The sequence below is a fragment of the Dendrobium catenatum genome, unplaced genomic scaffold, assembly GCF_001605985.2.
Source record: "Dendrobium catenatum unplaced genomic scaffold, ASM160598v2 fragScaff_scaffold_1381, whole genome shotgun sequence".
Lineage (NCBI taxonomy): Eukaryota > Viridiplantae > Streptophyta > Magnoliopsida > Asparagales > Orchidaceae > Dendrobium > Dendrobium catenatum.
In genome coordinates this window covers 501,759-514,254 of record NW_021319843.1, presented here as the reverse complement: position 1 = coordinate 514,254, position 12,496 = coordinate 501,759, and positions in this window count along the sequence as shown.

Below are 12,496 nucleotides of genomic sequence, written 5' to 3'. Positions count from 1 at the left end.
TGAGGGCATTAATATAGGCAATGAGGTACATATGAGATAATAATGGGAGCAAATGAAATGTGACACTACAGGAAAAATGCCGATTACCGGCTGTTTATTGACCTCCGGTTTTAACGGCGGTTTAGCCGTCGGCTTTTACCGTCGGCCTAACCGGTGGGTTTGTTCTGTAAAGCCGCCGGTACTAGCGACAGTCTAAAAACCGCCTTCAAATCGCCGGACGTCAATAAAAACTAGCGGTTTAACGGCGGCTAAGCCGCCGCTGATAAGTTATAATGGTACCGGCGGTCCGGACCGTCGGAATACCGCCGGTAAATGCCCTAAAATGAACAGACCTGCAACTCGCATTTCATTTCTATTCTCTCCTCTCTCTCGTTTCGGTCGCTCTCCCGTCGCCTCCGCCCGCATCGCTGGATCGTGCTCCGTTTGTCGCCGCCGATGAAGTATCTCTGACCGCCGACCCCACACCGGCCGCCTCTCGCTCGGTCAACCTTTGCTGTCACTTGCCGCCGTCGATCTCACTTCGAATCTCACGCCGCCGGCTGCCCTAGGTTTCGTTTGAGTTGAACAAAACTCAGTAATTTAAGGTATTCTTTAACGTTTTTCTTTGATTATTTGTTCTCACTAAACATTTGCAAGAGTTTTTAGTATTTCGGATGATTTAGATAGTAATTTTGACATATGCAAGAGGTAATGTTGTAATCATTTGGGTAGATCTAAATTTTTTATTTATTAAGTGTTAATTTAGTAATGATAGATCTAATTTGTTGATTGTGAGAGGGGTAGAGAGAGCGAGAGAAAAGAGAGGGAGAGTGAGAGAGAGAGAGAGAAAAGAGAGGGAGAGGGAGAGAGAAAAGAGAGGGAGACTGAGAAGAGAGTGAGAGGGAGAGAGAGAGAGAGAGAGAGAGAGAGCGAGAGTGAAACGAGAATATATGTGAAAAGTTTGGAGTAGCTCCTGTGGTACATAAGATTAGATAGAGTTGCCTTATTTGATTTGGTCGCATAATTGTTAGATTTGATACATGTTAAGAAAGTTGTAGGCATCAAAATGAACTTTTATTCTTTAGATGCATGTAAACGAGTTTAATTTCATGTAGTTGATAGTTGATGTAGATGATTAGTTTGTGTTGATTTGATACATGCCATGTGGTGGGATAAAGAATTGATATTGTTGTTGTTGTTGATAGTTGATGTAGATGGTTAGTTTGGTCCGCTTGTAGCCCTATGTGATCACACATAAGATAGATGCGTTAATAAGATAGTTTGGTCCACTTGTAGCCCTATGGGATCACACATAATATAGTTTGGTTCGCTTGTAGCCCTATTGGATCACACAAGCTATTATATAGCAACTTTCTTGGGTTAATGTCTTTTGCTCTGGAGATCAATTTCATTGAAAATTAAACTATGAGTAAATCCACTCATCCACCTAAATTATAACACATTTGCACATGCATGTATTCTAATAAATATTTTGATAACTATGTAGGGTGACGTTTGCTTCAACGTACAAATGACTATCCAAGAAGAGAGATATTGGATGTATAACAGATTGTTACCGGGTCAAAAAGGATTGACATGTATAACAGATTGTTACCGGATCGAAAAGGATTGATAGTTGAATTTATAGAGGGAGTTTAAACTTTTATTCAAGTTGCATCTCAACTGCCTTCCTTTCAATATGATAAAATGTTTAGATGTCCATGTTCGAAGCATAAAAATCTAGCATTTTGAAGCCCGATGATGTGAAGCTTGATTTATATCGTAGGGAATTTCTTCTAAACTACTGAATTTGGACATCACATGGCGAATACGAGCCACACAGAGATGCTCATGCCATCTCAGGGACATGTCCACGAACATTAGAAAGTCTGGGCAGCGTCCTAATTGGATTGGAGAGGGCGTTTGGGCTGATTTGAGTAGTGCTTGGGCGACCCCTGAGTTTATAAAAATGAGAGAGTATAATAAACAGAATAGAGCCTCTAACTGTGTTTGTTTAGGAAGCTCTCTTCATACTGGTGGATCTATACCTCATACGGAACATAGGCGGCGACTGGTAAGTGTTTTGAATTAGTTTATTACATATATTTATATTATTATAACTAAGCATCAAATTTTCAGAAAGAGCACATTAGTTGGGAGCCAACACCATTGGAGTTGCATACAAGAACTCATCAACATCAAGCTGATCATTAGTGGGTTGATGAGAAGTCTAAGAAGGCTCATGTGAGTAAATTTTTTTGGAGTTTTAGAATAAAAATTTATTTTAATAAAACTAATTGTAACTTGCAAGATGATTTTGTACGAGCTAGAGAAAGTCGGCAGTCAATTGGCGAGGGATCATCTTCTGGATCGGCCCACATTTCTAAGTATCAAACATGGTCATAAGTTATTGGTGGAAGACAAACGGGGAGGGTATATGGCATGGGTTCACAGGCTTATGTTATTGAGGGCAGTTCATACACCTCTGCATTTCATGATCCAAGTGGAGCTGAAGAATCTGTAAGCAAGAGGGTTGCAGCGCTGACTAGGGAGATTGAAGAGATGAGAAGGGTTCAATCTAGAGAGATTGAAGAAATGAGAAAAGTTCAAAATGAAATACTAGCAGAGCTGCAATCATATAGAGTTGAAAATCAAAGGAAGAATGAGCAAGAGGAGCAGCTATCTCCAGACAGTGAGGATACAGCTGAGGATTAAATCTTTTTTATGTTTGATGGTTGTATTTAGAACTTGTGATTGTAACCTTATTGAATTTAAAACTTGGTGAACTTATTTTATGTTTGATGAACTTATTTAGAACTTCTTAATGTTTGATTGTAAAATTGTTTGTTTAATTTGTGGTTATGTATATAATTGTGATGAATATAGCGGCGTGTTGCCCAAAATATCTTATTATCTATTGCGATTTCTGCAGGTTTAGAATTTAGGGTGAACATCCCTCAAATAGAGGGAATGCTGTCAATTTTTTTTTCAGATGCTACAGGTTTTCGGCGGCTAACCGGCGGTTTGGCCGCCGGTAACTACGATACCGGACGGCTTAAGCTATGCTGCCGGTAATTCCCTTAAACCGCCGGTACTATACCGACGGTTACCGATGGCTTCCGGCGGTTATTCGTTGAAACCCGGCGGTGTATGCCGCCGGTAATACCGTCGGCCTTGACCGCCGGCGCCGTCGGTAAAATAACCAGCGGTGTACCGACGCTAGCCGGCGGTTAAGCGAACACACGACGGCCTCTTTAACCGCCGGCAAACCGTCGGTAAAGTGACCGTTGGTTAGCTGTCGGTAATATAACCGGCGGCTTAACGGCCGAAGAACCACCGGTTACAAATCCGGTATTCACCGGCAGCATACGCCGCCGGAAAATTGCCGCTGTTTGCTTATCATGGTTCTCCTATTATAGCTTACTGGAGTAGCACCTCACGTTCTCTGACTTGGGCAGTCTGGCGTAACAGCCATATGCGGCTGGGGCAGTATTTGCCCCCTTATTCTCCATATATGCTGTAATGAAGCTTACAGTGACATCAATGTGAAAGCATTCGCTTGAAGCCATTAATGCTTCCTTTATTTCTGCATCTCTTCTAATTCCTTTTGCAGGTGTCCTCTCAATATTTACAGAGTATCTTTACAATAAAGTGCAAATATATTTTGGAAATTATGCTTCATGTACAAATGGATATAATTGTAATTTTTTATATAAAATTAATTTTTATAATGTTTGGTTGTAATGGAATGCTTAGTAGAGTAAGCATTGAGTGGATCATTGCTGGCATGCTTAGTCAAGAATATATTTTCTTAATTATATTTAAATACATGCTCAATATAAAAACAATATGCAAATATTAATTTTGCTAATTAGCAAAAATGTATTACTATAGTATCTTTGGGTGTAATTTCTAATTTTGAAATTTAACATGTATCGAATGTAAAAGTTACCAATTTATTATATGAAGAATTGAAATGATGACGAGGGAAAAAAGTTATATAATCTTTATATGAGAAATACATATATGATGAGTGAAAGTCAAGAGTTACGTGTTTCATTCGAGAGCGAAAGATCATATTTGTATATATGTAGGTGCATCAAAATTGTCACAATAAATCATAGTGATTGTGTAAGGGTAATATAAAGTTCATGAAAAAGATATTGTAACCACGTGAGTTCAGTGATTAGAGAGGCAATCGTCTGACATTTGACTTCCGTAGAAGATTGAGTTGCTATGTGGCTCTTCTTGGGGTTGTAGGAGATTGTATTGTGGCCTAGGATAATAATGTTAGTGCTTGTAGGTGCTTGATTAATAATGCTCGTATCAAAATTGACATATGAGAAATCATGAAGTGAGAGGGTTGAGTTTTGATGAAGGAATATACTATGGTTGATGGTGGTGCAGTGATAGTGGATAATGTATTTAGCAGCGATCTAATGGTTAGTGGTTGTTCGATGCATGAACTAAGAGTTTGTTGATATAAAATGCTATATCAAGTTAGGTGAGAGAGAGACATTGAAGTATGTTAATAGCAAAGAGATATTCTAAGAGACTAGTGAAAGAGACGCCATCAAGAATTATAGGCATATGAGTTAAAGACATAGTAGTAGTGATGTCTTTAGAGATTACTATATTTGTAAGCGTTAGGAGATCATGAATGTACTTGTGTTATGATAAGAGGATACCATGGTTTGAGGGGATGACTTCGATACCAAGTAAGCAAGAGAGTTTACTCAAGTCTTTAATAGAGAATGATGAGGCCCCTTTGGTGGGAAATTATTGAAGAAGTTTCACATTACTCCCAAAGAGCATGAGGGAATTAATATAGGCAATGAGGTACATATGAGATAATAATGGGAGCAAATGAAATGTGAGGTATTATCTTTGGAGTTTGTAAACCCAATAGTGAGGAGGAATTGGTGGAGTTGGTTACAACAAGTGCATATTTAAGGCCCTAAATAACTTTTCTTAGGTGACGCATAGGTGTGCTTATTCAGGTTACAGAAACTCAATGGTTGTTATATGTATACATATTTTGGTAGATTGTTCTGGTGAAAGGTATTATTGATGTCTAATCTATTTGGATAAATCAAGCCTGAGGATGAGATGGATAGTAGCTAGTTTCACAATCGACCCAAAAGGTTTGGTATAATCAATGCTTGATCATTAATGAAAGCCTTTGGCCACAAGCCAAGCTTTGTAATGTATATATACGTCAGTATTGTTTTTTGGTGAGAAACACTCATTTGTAACCAACAATATTTTGAAATGATTAAGTGAGGGAGAATAAGATTTCATGTATCATTTTAAATGAGTATGTTGAATTCATTAAACATGGCGGCCCATCATTTGGGCTATTTTAAGGCTTGGGAGACTATATTTGTTTCGTGGGTGGAGGAAAATAAAGATGAGGAGGTAAGGTTGAGTTTGGTGAGAGATTTATGAATGTGATTTTAGGCATGAGTTTTTATGGGGTGAGAATTATGAGTGGAGTGGTCTAAAGATTTAGATGACGTATATGTGGTGTTAGGTGGTGTGGTTATATGGGGAGAAGAAGTGTAGGTCATGGATTAGATTATCCTACAAAGGTGTTAATAAGGAGAGGCAATCTAGGAGGTGCTGACTAAGGATAGTATTTTTGAGAGGTATGATTTGGTGGCTGGGGTGGGTTACTCGTTGAGGAGTTTAGGGTTTGGAAAGTAATGAGCTAGTTGACATAAATAAGTCTAAGTGTCGAGAATTTGAATTGGATTATTTGAGAAAGGTGGGTTGCTCTAATATATTGGAGGGAGTAATGGCTTGTGCTAAAGAGGTGAATTTAATAAGGAAGAGATAATATTTTCAAATTGGGATGATGAGCAAGTAAGATGATTGCCATAACTAGGAAATAATAATTATGAAGAGATTGCCATAACAGCATGGAAGATTCCATTCATGTTTAGATGTGAGATTCAACCAAGATAACCATCTAATTGATGTTATATGAATGTTCTTAGCTTCATTGTTGAGCAAACTAGAAAATAAAGAAGCGCTACAATAAACAAAAAGGCTTTTGCAACACTTATTTTTTTATGAGCATCGTTGAGTTAATGTGCTAGTAAAATGAGGTAATAATGATTGATTGAATTATATATGAAATGAAATAGTTTATCAATTATTGTCAATAGTTTAAAGCTTTAATTTAATTTTGAAATGAATAAAAGTTGGATAATCAAATCAATCATTATTTTTTAGAATTCACTAGTTAGAGCAAGAATATGTCAAAAAAATATATAATGCCTATATAAATCATGCATCAATCGATATTTTCATTCAATGAAAGATGTCAATGATCATATTATCTCTAATTGGTTCTTTACGAGATAAATTAATTTTAATCAACATGAGGAGGATCATCATGTTGTCATTGGAGATACAAGAAATGAAATTGCTGGTAGTGCTTTTGATTTTGAATTGAGCAACCCTATATAAATGATATTGAATGATTGTTGAGAGAAACATTTGCTCCAATCAATGACATGATTAACTTCACACAACGATAGCAAAATCTCAAAGTTATTAGAAGATGTGTGGGTATCATTATATTTGATATGTTAGATATTTTTGAAGCTATCATTCATATTGCACTTATTTCATTTGAAATATCTAAATTTTTAAACTCTAAGGTTTTTCAATATGTTGCTAGCTGATCAAAGCATTTCTGAGGGGATTTCATTGCCTAGAACTACATATGAGATTAAAAACTCATGAAGGCTTTTGATCATGGTTGTACGAATATACATGCATGCTCTAATAATTGCACATAAAATTTGGTTGATAAGTCTGACCAAAATGTATGAGAAATCTATGGAGCATCAGGATGGGCTCATAATCAAAAGAGTAATTCTGCACAAGGAAAGAAAGCTCAAATAAAGGCCACTAGATTTCTTCGATATTTTTCCTTGACTCCTATATTATAGAGGTTATTTAAACCAAAAAATATGCAAAAGAGATGATCTAGCATGCTACGCAATGGAATATATATGGTATGTTATGACACCCAACTAATGAAGAAGCATGAATATTATTTGATTTTCGATATTCTAATATTTTTGTAGATCCATGTAATGTTTGTTTTAGCTAAGCCACTAAAGGCTTTATACTTTCAAGATTATGAATACATATAGGATATGGCCAGTGCTTTTGGCTCTATATAACTTTCCCTCATGGAGTGGAATGAAGCAATCATTATTTGTTATGTTAATAATTATACCATGTGAGAAAAGTCTTGGAAATACCATTAACATATATCTCAAACCGCTGATTCATGAACTACAACAACTATGGCAAGATGTGCAATGTTATAATGCTAGAAGTGGACAAAATTTCATGTTGTGTGTAACATTAGTGTGGGTTATTAAGGACTTTCCTACATACAATATGTTGTCTGGTTGGATCATTGAAGGAAGATTTGTTTGCCCATGCTATGCACAAAATACATAGTCTCTATGGTTGTCGAAGAGTAAAAGTTTTGCTTTTATGGCCCATCAATATTAGCTTACATCAAGTCATTTATTTCGTAAATAGAAGCAATTCTTTGATAATACTGTAGAATGTAGATTTATGCATCCAAGTATTTCTGATAGTGAAATTTTATCTAAATTATAGAATATTTTGTTTACTCTTAAGAAAATTAATAAAGATAGATTAAAATCATTGAAAAATCATTGAAAAAAAGATTGCAAAGTTACAACATCTTTACAAAAAAGTATTACAACTAAGTGGAAGAAAAAATTATTAATTTTTAGCTACCTTATTAGCAATATAAGACATTATTTCATAATTTTGATGTTAGGCATATAGAAAAAAAAATGTTTGTGATAATTTCATTGCTACTTTACTATATAGCAATAAATATAAAGATAATTTACAAGCTCGATAAGATTTATTTTAAATTGGAGTGAAGTCCAAACTACATCCTCATTTTCTTGAGGGTGGTAGTTACCTATTACCAATAAATCCTTTTACAATGTTGAAGCAAAAGTTGATGTTTTGTAAAGTTCTTAAAAGCAAGAAGCCATATAAAGGGTACTCAACAAATATTTATAGATGTGTTGACCTTAAAGAGTTCAAAATAATGGCCCAATAAGTCATGATTATCATGTGCTAGTTTAGGACATTATGCCTATTGCACTAATGTTTACACTATCAAACGAAGTAATGAGCATCATTGTTGGTACTTCACGGTTTATGAAATCAATTTGTGCAACAAAGGTGATAAATCCAAATGAGGTGGAAAAGTTGCAAAAAGAAAAAGCATTAACTTTAAGTAAGATGTGTTAAGATTAGACTCAACAAGATGAAGAGATATTTCTTTCTTTTTTAACTATCATGACCTGCTTGCTCATTCTCTTGGTTGAAAAAGTGAAACTCAAAGGGCCTATCTATTATTTTATTATTATTTAAATATTTTATAACTCAAAACAAAATATTCATAAAGGTTTGTATCATTTATAGGTATTTTTATTGTTAAAGGATTGTTTTGGTAATAAATCACACTAGAAGGTTCAACTACTGAGAGATACATTACTAATAAGGATATTTCATTTTGTTCAAAATATCTAGATAGTTGAAATGTAACTGACCAAACTATTTAATATCGAGATATTGTCCACTTTGGCCTAAGGGCCTTATGATTATGTCATGTTGGGGTAACTTCCCATGAGATCATCTATCCCAAGATTTCTCTGGGATGAGCATGTTTGACTACAGAGTTTGTTAATGAAATTCTAACCATTACACCAAAAGGCACTTGATGTTTAAAAATTTATTTTTTTGTACTTAAGGGGTTTCACAATCTCTCTTTCCCCCCACTTAAGTAACTAATATCCTCATGAGCATCTTTACCCCATAATCACCCACCAAGCAAATAAGATTCTAGAGGTGCCTCTAAAAATTCTACTTATAACTCCTGCAACGTAGTACTTTGTCCCATATATGATTCAAGAGGTGGCTCCCATGGAATAACACTTTATATTGTATGTCACTTAGTTCATATCTTCTAGCTGGTATCAAATTAAGTAATAAACCATTCAAAAGATTGGAACTAAGTGTCATACAAGATAAAGTGATGTGTCATATGAGTCACCTCTTGAACCTTGTATGGGATAAAGTGCTACATCGCGGGAGTCACCACTTGAATATGTATGAGTCGCCTTTAGAATCCTATATGTTGGTTACTTATGTGGGATGAGTGTAATTAGGGCTGTCAAAATCGGGTCATAGGTCGAGTTCGAGTCCAACCCGAAATTGACCTGACACTAGTTCACCCAACCCAAACCCGACTCATTTTTGCATATAGGTCAAGTTTTTCAACCCGGACTCGATCCGCGTAGGTTACAAGGTTGACATGACTCCACCCACAGGGTGACGAATCAGCGGCTCAGCGACGACGATGGGCAAACACAATTGTCGACAGATGTGGTCAGTGCTGATGCGACGACGGGCAGATGGGTCAGCGCGGATGCAACTTCGGGCAGATGCGACCATCACATTTTTCCTGGGCTGAGTTTGGGTTTTGGGTCAACGCGAATCCGACCTATTTTTCCAAACGGGTCAAATTCGAGAACCCGAACCCAACCTGCTTGTGAAACGGGTTGACCCTAACATGAAATTTTTTGGTCGAGTTCGAGTCAAGTTTTCATGTCAAGTCAAATATTGACACCCCTAAGTGTAATAGATTACAAATTTTATTCACCAATGATTTTTCCTTTTGCATATTATATTATTTTTTATACAAGTTTTATAAATTAAGTATTTTCATAGCCACTTTCACAATACATTTGCAAGAAGAAAAAAAAAAAAACAATACATTTGCAAGAAATGAATAGTAAGTAAAAAAAAAAAAACACGTCAAATAACTATTAATTCTTAGTTAAATCTTGATTTCTCAAGGCAAACATCAATTATTCTAATTTGATGATATTTTTATATTGCAAATAAATTTGATATTAAATATTTTATAGATCAAGAAAGTCACTTAAAATTCAATTAAAACATTTCTGCAATTTTGATCTATTACAAATAGAAAAAAGTTTGTATTTCTAATAATTCAAATATCCTCCTATTGGTCGATTGGTTCAGTTGGTTTTAATTTTATTTTCTTCAATTGCAACAATTAAAAATGCAATTTAAATAACGAATATTATCAATAAAATATTGATAAATATGATGGAAGATGATTTTTATACAAGTTCGCTAATAATATTTATTGAGAATATTATTTTGATGTTATAGAGAAGAATTAATTAGACATATGTTAGGATCCACACATGTAATAAATAAATTAAACAAAATTAATTTGTAAGTTATTTTATTTTTTATTTAATTTTCTATCTATTTATATTAATTTGCTATCCCATTATGAACCTATGAATCTATATTACTGTAAAATAAATCTATACATAGTTGATTTACATAAAATGATATCTGATTGTAACTTCTAGAAGATCTTCCTTTGGAATTAGGTAGATGATGTGTTGTATTATATATAATCAAGAGTCTTCACTGCAAATAAGACAGATTGCTCATTAGTTTAGTTATGTAAGTATTACATAAATTCTTATTAAATTATCAAGTAGTTTACCTTATGGAAACCTGAGGAATCTCATTTATGTTGACTCTCCTCCACTTTCAAGGAGATTTAGAAGAGAGAATTTCTACCTATAGTTAAAAAACCCTAACAAGTTTAAAATTAGATAAGTATTTATAAAATACTTTATCATTGCATGCAAGGTCTATGATATGATGTAAGAGGAGTCACAGTCATATAACATTATATTTTTTGTAAGTAATGAGATCTTACATATTATCTGAAAAAAAAATCTATTACATTTTATTGGATAATATATGAAATTTACACTAGCCCAAGGCCTTAGGAACTCCTTATATGATTGAAATTATAGGCTTACCACTTATTAAAGCACTTCAAATTTCTCAGACTTAGTTCATTTTTAGTTTATTAAAAGTTACTTTCCCTAAAAAGGGAATATATGATTCATAATACATGTAATTGGTCAAATATGCATGATTTTTTTAATATTTATAGAAATATGTTTGAAAGATTATTATAAATCAAAGCGTCCCTCTTGTATTCATAGACTAATTGAAGTCCATCATGACCTAATTAAGTTCAAACCATTGTTCAATTGTCGCTCAAACTTGGTTCAAATGTTTTTCAAAAAAGTGCCAAACATGATCAAAGAAGGGTCTTTGAGCAAGGTTTTAATATGGTTCCATCTTAGTTTGAGAAATATTCGAGCAAAGTTTAAGCAAGATTTGTAAGATTTGAGCATAATTCTGTTATTTTTTTCAAACAAGGTTTAAGCATGATTCATACAGGTCATAACACAATAGAATTGAATAGTAATACAACTAATTATAATTACAATAGTAATCACATAGCATACATGAACTTTGATAAAGCAAAGTATAATGGCAATGACAATCACAAATAAAAAATGAATGTTAATACATTAGAGTGCAATCAAAACAACAATCACACAAAGATAATTAAACTTTGTCACAACATGTAATGTACATCATTTATAGAATGAATGAATACATAAAATGAATTAAATGCACATCACTTACAAAACTAAATGGATATATAAAAAATCAATTAAATGAACATCTCTTCTTGTTATCCCTTTGTGGACCTATGAATCTATATTATTGTAAAATAAATCTATACATAGCCTATTTACATAAAATGATATCTTATTAAGTGCAACTTCCAGAAGATCTTCCTTTGGAATTAGGTAGATGATGTATTGTATTATATATAATTGAGAGTCTTTACTGCAAATAATTAAGACATAGAGTGCTCATTAGTTTAGTTAAGTAAGTAGTACATAAATTATTATTAAATTTTTAAGTAGCTTACCTTATGGAAGCTTGAGGAATCATTGACCACATAATCAATATAAGATAAAAATGCCTACTTTGTAAGTCTTTGGGTAGGCCCATATCCACCCTCTTATCAGATAACATAAAGTATTTATGTGCTATAAAAATTATTAAAATAACAATGAGCAATATAATATAATTGCATGGTACACAGTCTATTGAATTAATATACTAATTGAATATGTAACTTATTATCTAGCCATATTGTGAGTATATTTAACTATATAAATCACACAACGCTTCCATTGCCCTCTCTCTCTCTCTCTCTCTCTCTCTCTCTCTCTCTCTCATGTTACCATATAATCTTACTAACCAAGTCTTGAATAAATTCAACTACTCTTTATCAATCAAATGGATGGGATCAGTGGCCCATGTATCAATTTACCTGCGCCTATTGCTTGATAGATATATGAAATCTTCAATTGAATGATTCTTATTATTTATTTTTTTCTTTTATAATCTATTAACTTTACATCATCTCTATGTGTAATGGACATATATTAACTAACATCTACCACCTCCTACACACCATTTTTTATATGTAATGTAAAGATATTGGCTAATTATT